The sequence below is a fragment of the Aegilops tauschii genome, chromosome 7 (genome assembly GCF_002575655.3).
Source record: "Aegilops tauschii subsp. strangulata cultivar AL8/78 chromosome 7, Aet v6.0, whole genome shotgun sequence".
Classification (NCBI taxonomy): domain Eukaryota; kingdom Viridiplantae; phylum Streptophyta; class Magnoliopsida; order Poales; family Poaceae; genus Aegilops; species Aegilops tauschii.
In genome coordinates, this window is record NC_053041.3 from 149,970,597 (window position 1) to 149,984,178 (window position 13,582).

Consider the following 13,582-nt stretch of genomic DNA (forward strand, 5'->3'; position numbering starts at 1 on the left):
GCTCCTCATGCTCTTCCTCATTCTTGGAAAAGACTAAAATATCGTCACTGAACACCACGACGAACTTATCCAAAAACTCCATAAACACTTTGTTCATCAGGTTCATGAAATAGGCAGGTGCGTTAGTCAGACCAAATGACATAACGGTATACTCATACAATCCATATCTGGTGGTAAATGCCATCTTAGGTATATCCTGCTCTCGAATCTTTAACTGATGGTATCCTGATCGTAGATCGATCTTGGAAAATACTTTAGCTCCTTGTAGGCGGTCAAACAAATCATTGATCATCGGCAGTGGGTACTTGTTTTTGATGGTCACTTCATTCAATCCACGATAATCAACAACCATCCTCAGCGATCCATCTTTCTTCTCCACTAGAAGTAATGGTGATCCCCAAGGTGACGAACTTGGGCGAATATAGCCTTTATCCAGTAACTCCTTGATCTGCTTCTTAATTTCCTCCAAAACTTTTGCGGGCATCCTGTACGGTCTCTTAGATATTGGCCCTGTGCCTGGCAAAAGTTCAATCAAAAACTCAATGTCTCTATCCGGTGGCATGCCTGGCAACTCTTCTGGAAATACATCCGGATAATCCTTCACCACTGGTACTTCCTCCTGTACAACTCCTGATAAGGAATTTACTGGAGTCCTCTTTGGCATATGCCGGGATACATACTTGATCCTTTTTCCTTCCGGGGTGGTAAGCAAAATCGTCTTGCTGGCACAATCGATGTTCCCTCCATACAACGATAGCCAATCCATTCCCAAAATCACATCCAAACCTTGCGACTCCAAAACTATTAGGTCTGAGGGGAAAACATGCCTACCAATGGCCAATGGTATCTGAAAACATCCTTGGCTTGCCATATACTCTGCTCCTGGCGAGGTTACTAACATAGGGGTTCTGAGGACTTTGGTGGACAGCTTAAACTTATTCACAAATCCCCTTGATATGTATGAATGCGATGCACCAGTATCGAAAAGAACGGTTGCAGCAAAAGACTTAACCAAAAACTTACCTATTACTGCATCAGGCTGTGCTTCAACCTCCTCCACGCTCACGTGGTTCACATGTCCTTTGTTGAACGGGTTCGGCTTCTTCCCAGAGCTTCCATTGCCATTTCCATTTTGGGCTTCAGGACATTCATTGGCATAATGTCCATTCTTCTGACACTTAAAGCAAGTGACTTGGCTCAGGTCCCTCTTGGCTGGGGTAGATGGGTTGGTGCGGTTCTGTCCGTTGCCTCCTCCATTCCCATTACCATTTTTAGAGCCATTATGGTTGTGCGAACTACCTCCTCCATGGGTATGCTGAAACTGTCCTCCCGGCTTCGGGGCAAATCGTGGCTTCTGCTGAGCTCCAGAATTATACTTCCCTTGTCCATACTTCCTCTTACGGTTTTCAATCTGTTGTTGCTTCCCTTCAATCATGAGAGCTCTATCTACCAGCTCCTGGTAGTTGTTGAAGGTTGCTACCATCAACTGCATACTCAGTTCATCATTCAGTCCTTCCAAAAATTTCTCCTGTTTAGCAGCATCTGTAGCAACGTCGTCTGGGGCATAACGTGCTAACTTACTGAAATCCTCCACATACTGGCCTACGGTGCGTCCTCCTTGTCGTAGGTTGCGAAACTCACGCTTCTTCATAGCCATAGCTCCTGCTGAAACATGTGCTGTACGGAAAGCTTGCTGAAACTGGTCCCATGTGACAGTGTCAATAGGGTGCGTGGCTGTATACTTCTCCCACCATGATGCTGCGGGTCCATCAAGCTGATGTGCGGCAAAACGCACTCTTTCTGCATCTGTGCATCCTGCAGTGGTCAACTCCCTTCCAACTTTGCGGAGCCAATCATCTGCAACAATCGGCTCGGTGCTACTGGAAAACACCGGCGGGTTTAGCCTCAAGAAACGGGCTAAGTGATCAACAGGTGGTGGTGGCGGTGGGTTGTTGTTGTTGTTGTTGCCTTGGTTCTGCACTAACACTTGCATCAGGGCATTCTGTTGCTGAATCAACTGGGTGATCTCCGGTGGGAAAACAAATCCGGTGTCACGTCTCGGAGGCATCTGATAGGTTAGAAAAGATGAGAGTTAAGAATAGAATGAGGTCTAGAGAGAAAACACTACCCATATGCTCATGAGACAAATACAATCAATATCACTCAATCAATTCAAACAAGGCATAACAATCGATCTAACTAGCGTTACAAGTGCTTGAACTATACTATTAAATGGGGGAAAACTACTACTGGTATGGTGGTCTACTAGAAATTCTGATCAGTTGAAGACTCCATGATGTCTGCTCCAGCTTCATCAACAAAGTCATCTTCACTTGGTTCCGAGTCGGTGTCGTCGATGATGATATAGTTATCCGGGCAAGTGCATTCGTCATCCTTTGCTTTTGGCACTGGATTTCCCATGAATACTCCAATCTTCTTCTCCAGGTCGTCATTCTTCCCGACTAGTGCGATGATTTCCTCCAAATAATCCTCGCGTGTAGCCTTGAGTTCTTCCTCCAATTCCTTGATCTTGGTTAATGCCTTTTTCAGTTCTTCCTTGTCCGTGCACATCTGGTTCTCCTGGCGACGAATATGTTGGTTTTGCTCCTGGATGAAAGCTGCAATTGATCCATCCTTCTTGGTTCTGATCATCTCCCATTGCGCGTCTCGGCGTCCATAAATCTGATAAATTTTATCCTTAAGCTCCTCGTGGTAGACTTCTCCAATGCGTCCCATAGCGATGTGAGCGGCCATGCTCTTCCCTAAACTCCAGGTTGGTGCTTCGAAAACCAATCTTATGGGTTCAGTAACTGGCACAAACGTCCTTCCTGGAATGTGAACTTGAATCTTCCAGCTCTCCTCTTCGGGTAATGTGGCGTTGTAGGTTCCGGTGATGCTTGGTATTCCTATGTTCAGGTACTTGGTGACTTCCTTCAAGTGTCGACCAAACGGCGTGTCTTCATCTGGTTGCATGAACTTGCTCCTTGCATCCGCCATTCCTAAAAGAGTAGAAAGTGGAGAGGGGTCAGAAATGAGAAGAGAGAAGCTTTCTAGGGCTTAAGCTTAGTGGTCGTGTCCTACAGTCAGCGTGTGCTCTGATACCACCTTTGTAACGACCAGACCTCAAATGGTCTGTGCTGCTGTGCACCAATGTCATCCCTGGATCAGTAATGCTGACACGCACAGTACAAATGGAGGATTTATAACAGAGTAGCAATCACACACTTATTACATCGAATATCTCCAAAGAGATTAAGTATGATAAATATGGCTTAAGGCCATCTAAAAACGATAACAGCGGAAGACTTGGAAGATAAGTGAGTCCATCAACTCCAGCGGCATCACTGAGTATAAGACCACGACCTAAGGCACCTTACTCGTCGTCTGAAAAGTCTGCAACATGAAACGTTGCAGCCCGAAAACGGGTCAGCACATAGAATATGCTGGCAATGTAACACATAGAGTATAATGAACAATAATAATGCTACACTACATGCATATATGGCTGGTGGAAAGCTCTATGGTTACAGTTTTTGCGAAAAGCCAATTTTTCCCTACTGCAAAGGAATAAATTTTATTTAACTATCATGGTGGTTGTGAAACATTGAGATGGTTGACAGCATCTCAATCCCAATTAAGTGTCATCAATAACCCAACAAAATTAATTAGAAGTAACATGGTGATGAGATTCACATGATAATCCAAGTACTAGATACTCAAGTTGTCCATAACCGGGGACACGGCTAACCATGATTAGTTTGTACACTCTGTAGAGGTTTGTGCACTTTTCCCCACAAGACTCGATCGCCTCCGCTTGATTCTCGCACTACATGATGTTTGAGAAACGGATGACCGAGACACAGTCTTTCAGAAGTGTTTGCACCTTACGTATGGGTAGACAGTTACACCTACTTTCCCCTACATCTGCTAGTCTACCACTGTAAGAGTTCACACAACTTAGTCAACTATGCTAGAGCCCATAATAGCTTGCGGCTGCACACGGAAGTTTCTAGCATGAATAATCTTATGATCCCTTTGAGCCTGGGTGGCGGTCTAAAAGAAAAACAGGCAATCCTGGAATACCCAGGTACCTCAATCCACCCAGATGTGAGTTTTAGTTGCCACCTTAGGTAAACCATTATTAACAATCTCACATCTGTCATGAATATCACTCAAACCCAATCCACGTCTACGAGCATAGCATGGCAATATAATAGCAATGTAGAAGTAACTCCCAAGGGTTTGATAATGAAACAGGTAATAGGTACTACCTCAACTACTTCCCAAAGTCCCACAATTTAATTAGATCCTAATCATGCAATTGTTTGAGGAAAAGATCTAATGCAATAAAACTGGGTATGGAAGGTATGATCAAAGTGTTACTTGCCTTGCTGATGATCCGCAAAACCTAGCGATTCGAAGTAACAGGCGGCACACTCCGGGTACTCAATCGCAAACAAACAAGCAGACAATCAGTACTCCTCTAATGCACAGGTGAAACTCGAATGAAAGATCCAACCAGAAAGTTCAACTTAAGAACTCCGGTTTGCAAAAAGAATCAACTCGAACGAAGCGACGAAAGTCAAATGGCGAAAGAAACAAGCTTTGTTTACTAATCTGGATCTAGGTCAAACTTTACAGTAGCAAAAACTTGTTTAAGTAGGTTAAACGGAAAGAGAATTTCGACACGAAACTCTAGGCGCTTGAATCGCCTGATTCCGATAAACGAGCGAAAAGTTAAACAGAAACGAAGATTCGATCAGAAATCGAAATATGAAATAATCGCGGAAAAATCCGATGAAAAAGAAAAACGGACGAACGGTTAAAGAACAGACGTTCGTTAACAGAGAAAATCCGACGAACACGTTCGCTAAAACGAACGGGTCGGTGAACGTTCACAAAGTAACAAAACCGAAAAAAAACCGATCTCGGGTTTTTTTAAACAAAACCGGCAACCGAACGGCGGCGAGGTATACCTCGTCGGGAGCGGGCTCCGGTGGGGCTCCGGCTGCTCCGGCGAGGGCTGCGGTGTGCGGCGGGGTGCGGGGGTGCGAGGGGGCGGCAAACGGCGGCGGGGCTTGGGCTCCGGCTCCGGCGGCGGAGGGGTGCGGGGCAGGTGCGGGCGGCGGCGGGATGAGAAGAGGGGGGGGGCGGCCTATTTATATGGGGGGGGGGGGGTAGCGGCTTGGAGGAGGGGGCAAGCTCCGGCGGCTCCCGTGTCCAAGCCGGACTCCGGCGGCGGCGGGCGGCGTGCTGGGGAAGGAGACGGCGCGGGCGGGCCGGCGGCTCGGCTGGGCCTCGGCCCGGTCGGGCGGCGCGCAGTTTTTTTTAAATACGTTCCGCGGAAAAATTCGTAGAAAAATAAATAAAAGTCCAAAAAAGATAAAACAAATTTTCCCCGGCTAGTTAGAAAATCTAGAATAGGGTGAACATTTTTTTAACACCAATATTTTTTTTGAAAACATGCAATATTTTTTTAATGCAATTAAAATTGCAACAAAACTCCGAATAAATTCCAAAAAATGATTTTAACATTTTTCCTCCAATATTTCAATTGTTTTGGAGACGTCATATTTTCTCCTCTCGTTTATTTTTTTAAAATGAAATATTTTTCCGGAGAGAAAATAATTAAAACCAAAATCCTCGTTTTATTATTTGATGGAAATCAAATATGAAAACTCGAGAAAATCCCCAACTCTCTCCGAGGGTCCTTGAGTTGCTTAGGATTTATCGAGGATTTGTCAAAATGCAATAAAATATGATATGCAATGATGATCTATGTATAACATACCAAATTGAAAATTTGGGATGTTACAAACCTACCCCCCTTAAGATGAATCTCGCCCTCGAGATTCGGGTTGGCTAGAAAACAGGTGGGAGTGGTCCTTCCGTAGATCTTCCTCTCGCTCCCAGGTGGCTTCATCTTCCGTGTGGTGACTCCACTGGACTTTGCAAAACTTGATAACCTTACTGCAGGTAACTCGGCTGGCATACTCAAGAATCTTAACTGGTTTCTCCTCAAAGGTCAAATCACTTTCCAGCTGAATCGCTTCCAGTGGGACAGTATCTCTCAGTGGTATCTCAGCCATCTCTGCGTGGCACTTCTTCAACTGGGAAACGTGAAATACATCATGAACTCCAGACAATCCTTCGGGCAATTCCAGCTTATAGGCAACCTCTCCCATACGTTCCACAACTCTGTATGGTCCGATAAAACGGGGCGCTAACTTTCCCTTAACTCCAAAGCGCTTCACTCCTCGAAGTGGTGATACTCGAAGATAAACTCTGTCTCCGACTTCGTGAACTGTCTCCTTTCGTTTAGAATCCGCATAACTCTTCTGCCTGGACTGGGCTACCTTGAGCCTATCGCGAATCAACCTTACTTTCTGTTCAGACTCCTTAATCAAATCAGGTCCAAACAACTGACGGTCTCCAACTTCGTCCCATAACAACGGTGTTCTACACCTCCTTCTGTACAAGGCTTCGAAAGGGGCCATCTTCAAACTGGTTTGATAACTGTTGTTATAAGAAAACTCTAAATATGGCAAGTTGTCGTCCCAACTAGATCCATAATCTAGTGCACAAGCTCTCAACATGTCCTCCAAAATCTGGTTGACTCTCTCGGTCTGTCCATCTGTCTGTGGGTGAAAAGCTGTACTAAATTCCAGCCTGGTTCCCAATGTTTCATGTAACTGCTTCCAAAACTTCGAGGTAAATTGGGTTCCTCTGTCTGATACAATGGTCCTCGGAACTCCATGCAAACATACGATCCTGGTCATGTATATCTTTGCCAACTTAGCACTGGTGTAAGTGGTCTTTACTGGAATGAAATGAGCCACTTTCGTCAAACGGTCGACTACAACCCATATTGAGTCATAGCCTGAACGAGTCCTGGGTAATCCTGTGATAAAATCCATGCCTATTTTATCCCACTTCCATTCGGGTATCGGCAATGGCTGTAGCAATCCTGCTGGCTTCTGATGCTCTGCCTTTACTCTCTGACATACATCACAAACTGCTACATACTCTGCAATATCCTTCTTCATTCCGGTCCACCAGAAAGTATTCTTCAGATCCAAATACATCTTGGTATTCCCTGGGTGAATCGAGTACGGTGAATCATGGGCTTCTTGCAAAATCAACTTCCTGATCTCCGGATCATTTGGCACATATACACGGTCCTCAAACCATAAGGTATCGTGCTCATCCTCACGAAATCCCTTGGCTTTTCCTTTGCTCATCTTCTCCTTTATCTCTTCAATCTCCTTGTCTGTCTTCTGAGCTTCTCTGATCCTTTCCATCAAGGTAGACTGAATCTCCAATGTCGCTAAATAGCCTCTTGGGACTATCTCCAAACATAGCTCGCGAAGGTCCTCGGCTAACTCCTGAGGTAACTCTCCTGTCATGAGGGTGTTGACATGACTCTTGCGGCTCAACGCGTCTGCTACTACGTTAGCCTTTCCTGGGTGATAATGCAATCTCATATCATAGTCCTTAATAAGCTCCAACCATCTCCGCTGTCTGAGATTTAACTCCTTCTGCGTGAAAATATACTTCAAACTCTTGTGATCCGTATACACCTCACAATGGTTTCCGATGAGAAAATGTCTCCATGTCTTCAATGCATGCACCACGGCTGCTAACTCCAAATCATGCGTAGCATAATTCTTCTCATGGGGTTTAAGTTGTCGTGAAGCATATGACACAACTCTTCCTTCCTGCATAAGCACTGCTCCAAGTCCTCGATGAGAAGCGTCGCAATAAACTTCATAGTCCTTGCGTTGATCTGGCAGAATCAACACGGGTGATGTAACCAATCGTTTCTTCAACTCTTGGAAACTAGCTTCACATTCCTCAGTCCAATTGAATTTGGTGTCCTTCTTCAATAGCTCAGTCATGGGCTTAGCAACTTCGAGAAATTCTCGATGAATCTCTGGTAGTATCCTGCAAGTCCAAGAAAACTCCGGATTTCTCCAACTGTCGTGGGTGATTCCCAACTTGTCACTGTGTCAACCTTGGCAGGGTCCACTGCTATTCCTTCTCCAGAAATAACATGTCCAAGGAATCCAACTTCCTTCAGCCAAAATTCACATTTGCTGAACTTGGCATATAACTGATGTTCTCTGAGCTTCTCAAGTACCAATCGCAAATGCTCCTCATGCTCTTCCTCATTCTTGGAAAAGACTAAAATATCGTCACTGAACACCACGACGAACTTATCCAAAAACTCCATAAACACTTTGTTCATCAGGTTCATGAAATAGGCAGGTGCGTTAGTCAGACCAAATGACATAACGGTATACTCATACAATCCATATCTGGTGGTAAATGCCATCTTAGGTATATCCTGCTCTCGAATCTTTAACTGATGGTATCCTGATCGTAGATCGATCTTGGAAAATACTTTAGCTCCTTGTAGGCGGTCAAACAAATCATTGATCATCGGCAGTGGGTACTTGTTTTTGATGGTCACTTCATTCAATCCACGATAATCAACAACCATCCTCAGCGATCCATCTTTCTTCTCCACTAGAAGTAATGGTGATCCCCAAGGTGACGAACTTGGGCGAATATAGCCTTTATCCAGTAACTCCTTGATCTGCTTCTTAATTTCCTCCAAAACTTTTGCGGGCATCCTGTACGGTCTCTTAGATATTGGCCCTGTGCCTGGCAAAAGTTCAATCAAAAACTCAATGTCTCTATCCGGTGGCATGCCTGGCAACTCTTCTGGAAATACATCCGGATAATCCTTCACCACTGGTACTTCCTCCTGTACAACTCCTGATAAGGAATTTACTGGAGTCCTCTTTGGCATATGCCGGGATACATACTTGATCCTTTTTCCTTCCGGGGTGGTAAGCAAAATCGTCTTGCTGGCACAATCGATGTTCCCTCCATACAACGATAGCCAATCCATTCCCAAAATCACATCCAAACCTTGCGACTCCAAAACTATTAGGTCTGAGGGGAAAACATGCCTACCAATGGCCAATGGTATCTGAAAACATCCTTGGCTTGCCATATACTCTGCTCCTGGCGAGGTTACTAACATAGGGGTTTTGAGAACTTTGGTGGACAGCTTAAACTTATTCACAAATCCCCTTGATATGTATGAATGCGATGCACCAGTATCGAAAAGAACGGTTGCAGCAAAAGACTTAACCAAAAACTTACCTATTACTGCATCAGGCTGTGCTTCAACCTCCTCCACGCTCACGTGGTTCACATGTCCTTTGTTGAACGGGTTCGGCTTCTTCCCAGAGCTTCCATTGCCATTTCCATTTTGGGCTTCAGGACATTCATTGGCATAATGTCCATTCTTCTGACACTTAAAGCAAGTGACTTGGCTCAGGTCCCTCTTGGCTGGGGTAGATGGGTTGGTGCGGTTCTGTCCGTTGCCTCCTCCATTCCCATTACCATTTTTAGAGCCATTATGGTTGTGCGAACTACCTCCTCCATGGGTATGCTGAAACTGTCCTCCCGGCTTCGGGGCAAATCGTGGCTTCTGCTGAGCTCCAGAATTATACTTCCCTTGTCCATACTTCCTCTTACGGTTTTCAATCTGTTGTTGCTTCCCTTCAATCATGAGAGCTCTATCTACCAGCTCCTGGTAGTTGTTGAAGGTTGCTACCATCAACTGCATACTCAGTTCATCATTCAGTCCTTCCAAAAATTTCTCCTGTTTAGCAGCATCTGTAGCAACGTCGTCTGGGGCATAACGTGCTAACTTACTGAAATCCTCCACATACTGGCCTACGGTGCGTCCTCCTTGTCGTAGGTTGCGAAACTCACGCTTCTTCATAGCCATAGCTCCTGCTGAAACATGTGCTGTACGGAAAGCTTGCTGAAACTGGTCCCATGTGACAGTGTCAATAGGGTGCGTGGCTGTATACTTCTCCCACCATGATGCTGCGGGTCCATCAAGCTGATGTGCGGCAAAACGCACTCTTTCTGCATCTGTGCATCCTGCAGTGGTCAACTCCCTTCCAACTTTGCGGAGCCAATCATCTGCAACAATCGGCTCGGTGCTACTGGAAAACACCGGCGGGTTTAGCCTCAAGAAACGGGCTAAGTGATCAACAGGTGGTGGTGGTGGTGGGTTGTTGTTGTTGTTGTTGCCTTGGTTCTGCACTAACACTTGCATCAGGGCATTCTGTTGCTGAATCAACTGGGTGATCTCCGGTGGGAAAACAAATCCGGTGTCACGTCTCGGAGGCATCTGATAGGTTAGAAAAGATGAGAGTTAAGAATAGAATGAGGTCTAGAGAGAAAACACTACCCATATGCTCATGAGACAAATACAATCAATATCACTCAATCAATTCAAACAAGGCATAACAATCGATCTAACTAGCGTTACAAGTGCTTGAACTATACTATTAAATGGGGGAAAACTACTACTGGTATGGTGGTCTACTAGAAATTCTGATCAGTTGAAGACTCCATGATGTCTGCTCCAGCTTCATCAACAAAGTCATCTTCACTTGGTTCCGAGTCGGTGTCGTCGATGATGATATAGTTATCCGGGCAAGTGCATTCGTCATCCTTTGCTTTTGGCACTGGATTTCCCATGAATACTCCAATCTTCTTCTCCAGGTCGTCATTCTTCCCGACTAGTGCGATGATTTCCTCCAAATAATCCTCGCGTGTAGCCTTGAGTTCTTCCTCCAATTCCTTGATCTTGGTTAATGCCTTTTTCAGTTCTTCCTTGTCCGTGCACATCTGGTTCTCCTGGCGACGAATATGTTGGTTTTGCTCCTGGATGAAAGCTGCAATTGATCCATCCTTCTTGGTTCTGATCATCTCCCATTGCGCGTCTCGGCGTCCATAAATCTGATAAATTTTATCCTTAAGCTCCTCGTGGTAGACTTCTCCAATGCGTCCCATAGCGATGTGAGCGGCCATGCTCTTCCCTAAACTCCAGGTTGGTGCTTCGAAAACCAATCTTATGGGTTCAGTAACTGGCACAAACGTCCTTCCTGGAATGTGAACTTGAATCTTCCAGCTCTCCTCTTCGGGTAATGTGGCGTTGTAGGTTCCGGTGATGCTTGGTATTCCTATGTTCAGGTACTTGGTGACTTCCTTCAAGTGTCGACCAAACGGCGTGTCTTCATCTGGTTGCATGAACTTGCTCCTTGCATCCGCCATTCCTAAAAGAGTAGAAAGTGGAGAGGGGTCAGAAATGAGAAGAGAGAAGCTTTCTAGGGCTTAAGCTTAGTGGTCGTGTCCTACAGTCAGCGTGTGCTCTGATACCACCTTTGTAACGACCAGACCTCAAATGGTCTGTGCTGCTGTGCACCAATGTCATCCCTGGATCAGTAATGCTGACACGCACAGTACAAATGGAGGATTTATAACAGAGTAGCAATCACACACTTATTACATCGAATATCTCCAAAGAGATTAAGTATGATAAATATGGCTTAAGGCCATCTAAAAACGATAACAGCGGAAGACTTGGAAGATAAGTGAGTCCATCAACTCCAGCGGCATCACTGAGTATAAGACCACGACCTAAGGCACCTTACTCGTCGTCTGAAAAGTCTGCAACATGAAACGTTGCAGCCCGAAAACGGGTCAGCACATAGAATATGCTGGCAATGTAACACATAGAGTATAATGAACAATAATAATGCTACACTACATGCATATATGGCTGGTGGAAAGCTCTATGGTTACAGTTTTTGCGAAAAGCCAATTTTTCCCTACTGCAAAGGAATAAATTTTATTTAACTATCATGGTGGTTGTGAAACATTGAGATGGTTGACAGCATCTCAATCCCAATTAAGTGTCATCAATAACCCAACAAAATTAATTAGAAGTAACATGGTGATGAGATTCACATGATAATCCAAGTACTAGATACTCAAGTTGTCCATAACCGGGGACACGGCTAACCATGATTAGTTTGTACACTCTGTAGAGGTTTGTGCACTTTTCCCCACAAGACTCGATCGCCTCCGCTTGATTCTCGCACTACATGATGTTTGAGAAACGGATGACCGAGACACAGTCTTTCAGAAGTGTTTGCACCTTACGTATGGGTAGACAGTTACACCTACTTTCCCCTACATCTGCTAGTCTACCACTGTAAGAGTTCACACAACTTAGTCAACTATGCTAGAGCCCATAATAGCTTGCGGCTGCACACCAAAGTTTCTAGCATGAATAATCTTATGATCCCTTTGAGCCTGGGTGGCGGTCTAAAAGAAAAACAGGCAATCCTGGAATACCCAGGTACCTCAATCCACCCAGATGTGAGTTTTAGTTGCCACCTTAGGTAAACCATTATTAACAATCTCACATCTGTCATGAATATCACTCAAACCCAATCCACGTCTACGAGCATAGCATGGCAATATAATAGCAACGTAGAAGTAACTCCCAAGGGTTTGATAATGAAACAGGTAATAGGTACTACCTCAACTACTTCCCAAAGTCCCACAATTTAATTAGATCCTAATCATGCAATTGTTTGAGGAAAAGATCTAATGCAATAAAACTGGGTATGGAAGGTATGATCAAAGTGTTACTTGCCTTGCTGATGATCCGCAAAACCTAGCGATTCGAAGTAACAGGCGGCACACTCCGGGTACTCAATCGCAAACAAACAAGCAGACAATCAGTACTCCTCTAATGCACAGGTAAAACTCGAATGAAAGATCCAACCGGAAAGTTCAACTTAAGAACTCCGGTTTGCAAAAAGAATCAACTCGAACGAAGCAACGAAAGTCAAACGGCGAAAGAAACAAGCTTCGTTTACTAATCTGGATCTAGGTCAAATTTTACAGTAGCAAAAACTTGTTTGAGTAGGTTAAACGGAAAGAGAATTTCGAGACGAAACTCTAGGCGCTTGAATCGCCTGATTCCGATAAACGAGCGAAAAGTTAAACAGAAACGAAGATTCGATCAGAAATCGAAATCTGAAATAATCGCGGAAAAATCCGACAAAAAAGAAAAACGGACGAACGGTTAAAGAACAGACGTTCGTTAACAGAGAAAATCCGACGAACACGTTCGCTAAAACGAACGGGTCGGTGAACGTTCACAAAATAACAAAACCGAAAAAAAACCGATATAGGATTTTTTTTAAACAAAACCGGCAACCGAACGGCGGCGAGGTATACCTCGTCGGGAGCGGGCTCCGGCTGCTCCGGCGAGGGCGGCGGTGTGCGGCGGGGTGCGGGGGTGCTCGGGGGTGCGAGGGGGCGGCGAGGGGGCGGCGAACGGCGGCGGGGCTTGGGCTCCGGCTCCGGCGGCGGCGGGGTGCGGGGCAGGTGTGGGCGGCGGCGGGATGAGAAGAGGGGGGGCGGCGGCGGCCTATTTATATGGGGGGCAGCGGCTTGGAGGAGGGGGCAAGCTCCGGCGGCTCCCGTGTCCAAGCCGGACTCCGGCGGCGGCGGGCGGCGTGCTAGGGAAGGAGACGGTGCGGGCGGGCCGGCGGCTCGGCTGGGCCTCGGCCCGGTCGGGCGGCGCGCAGTTTTTTTTTTTAAATACGTTCCGCGGAAAAATTCGTTCAAAAATAAATAAAAGTCCAAAAAAGATAAAATAAATTTTCCCCGTCTAGTTAGAAAATCTAGA